This window comes from Chaetura pelagica, unplaced genomic scaffold (genome assembly GCF_000747805.2).
Source record: "Chaetura pelagica isolate M959 unplaced genomic scaffold, ChaPel_1.0 scaffold17, whole genome shotgun sequence".
NCBI classification, from domain to species: Eukaryota; Metazoa; Chordata; class Aves; order Apodiformes; family Apodidae; genus Chaetura; species Chaetura pelagica.
This window is the reverse complement of record NW_009970726.1, coordinates 5,929,125-5,931,647: the sequence shown is the minus strand read 5'-3', so window position 1 is coordinate 5,931,647 and position 2,523 is coordinate 5,929,125. Positions and strand designations below refer to the sequence as shown.

Genomic DNA, 2,523 nt, shown 5'->3' with positions numbered 1-2,523 from the left:
CAGGAATGTGGATTTCAAACAGCTCTGTTGTATGAAATGAAACACATCGTTTCACTTGGTTAAAGTCTTGACTTTCAATAAACAAACACTGCATTTTAGGAAAAGAGCAAAGACAAGCTAAACATAACAACAGAATATGTCCAAAGGGTAGAACATCACCTTGTTTCTCAACATGATCTTGTCATCCATGCCTGCAAGCTCCTTTCACTTGGACTGCCATAACACTTTCTTCTGTGGCAGACCCAGTTTCTGCTTTTTGTGAATGTGCAGCAGGTTTCCACCGTTAGCCTCGCTCAAGCACTCAGAGGAGTTAACATCACTCAAAGCCTCAAACAACCATGCAGAGCCCCATTTTCATCTCAAGACACAATTTGTATTTCTTCTCCACAGTCTTATTTAATCCTACTCCATAAAGTGGTCTTTCTATTTCATACTTCTTTCCTCCTTCCACTTATCTATTGATAACTTTGTTTGTTTGTTTTACATCTTCTCTCATGATTTCTGGTAAAAGGAACTTCTGACTATCCTGCCATTTGGAACAAATTTTTCTAACATGTTGATTTTTATTTTAAAGGGTATTAGAAGTATATTTTTCCTCTCACCAGTTCAGCTTCTCTTTTGTTTAGTTATTATTTGTTATAATTTCTCTTTGTAACAAAGTAAAACAATTTTTGATGTAGCCTGTATAAAAGACCCTCACAAATTGAAGTTTTACTATATACTCCTCTCTCCTCCCCCACAAAGAATATCAGTACGTATTTTAAGTGAACAGTCAAAATTGAATCATAGGCATCTCTGCACCACAAAGGACAATGATTCAATATAATTATGATTCAATATAATTCTGGATGCCTATTGAATTCTAATGTCTATGTGTCAGTACTCCAGTACTGATGTCTTTTATAAAACAGTTTTCATTATTATATGTTGCTATTAAGACTACTATTAAAAAGGAAGCAAGGATTCCTCACATACATGTGTCTGTCTACTTTTTACACATGAAATGGCATTAATTCTTTCCTATATGGTAGCTAGCTTTTCTGATCATTTGCACTGTTTTGCTATTCAAATATAATAATGTGTAATTGCATGTTAATTAGATCTGACAAGCTATCTACTTGTAAATTCTTGCCAACTGTCTTCCAATCACTGGCAGAACACTAGGTCAGCCAGCACACCTTGAAGCCACCTTGGAGGTACAATCTCCCCTAGGGAACAGGAGCAGAAGCATTCATGTTGAAATTATTTTTTAGTATAGTTGGTCTTATTCTCCCATCATTATTGACTTTTGTGACTGGCACTCAGAAGGGGTTGTCGACCATAATTGTATTGGTTCATAATGCGGAGGTGTGCAGTAAAAACAAGTAAGATTTTTAGGACTGCACTGTAAATACAAGCAACAATCAGCTTTACCTACCCTGGTTTTGTGCTTTGGGAAGTACAGACAGTTTTTCCCCTGACCTCTGTTTTATCTGCTCCCAAATCAATAGGAGCAACCTGTTCCTGTGTCTCACCATACTCATAGTGGTGGTTTCTTCTTGAAGAAGGCTTTGGGTTTTGCATCTCAAGTTGGAAGTATCTAATAAATAGCACTAATCCCAAATTTGAACTCCAGGTCAAAGATGTGTTTTTTTAATAATTTGCCATTTATCTAATTCCTAGAAAATAAATGTTGAAAACACTTCAGTTTTACTTCATTGTTATATACATCTTCATATTTTGTACTTTGGAGTATTTTCTACATTATATTCTGAAGTAATTTTTTACCATAAAATAGGGTAAAAATAACTCCTATTGCCTATTTTGGGTTATAAACCTTTCATGTCAAGGACTTCCTTTGTACAGTTAATTCATTCAAAGGACCAATAATCTACATGGAGGCACCTGAGGTATTGTTTTAAGTGCATATTATAACTTGTTCTATATGCACAAGGTCACTGACAAGAGAAGCTGAAGGTATCAGACAAATGCCATTGAGAGCTACCTTATGGCTGAAGAACCCAGAGTGCAACTCAGAGAAGAGATTTTTGTCTGAAATGCACTTTTGCTGACCTGCCTTGCCCATTAGATTATATTGCAGTTTTGTCAGGTAGCACCTTTCTTCTTTCTTTCCTTCTTTCTTTTTATTCTTATTCAATAGCAGGCTCACTGGAAGAACTCTTGCAGCTACTGTTCCTGAAGTTTAATTTATGCCTTTTGAAATAACTACAACTTGTGAAACTCTGCCACTGGGGGAAATCAGATTGAAATTTTCTCTTGAATAGTTGGATTATTATTGTAACCACTTAAAAGGTGACAGGATCTTCACCTCAGCCATTTTTTTTTCTCCCTGAGAAGTGTTGAAAATGTCACCCAGTTAACTCTCAGATCAGAGTGTCATTTAAAAACATGTCTCATTAAACACTTAGCTCTTGTTATGACCCTGATGGATTGATTGCTACTGAGTTTATGAAAAATGAAATGCATTACTTTTCTGAGAAGCTTTAACTATGTATTTTCCATTCTCATTTAGAACAGGAATGC

General features: G+C 35.6%; 1 protein-coding gene across 3 annotated transcripts in view; it reads left to right on the top strand.

Annotated features, from left to right (window-relative positions):
- NRP1 (neuropilin 1) overlaps positions 1-2,523 on the top strand; it is a 110,502-nt gene that overhangs the window by 85,124 nt on the left and 22,855 nt on the right. The window lies entirely within an intron of this gene.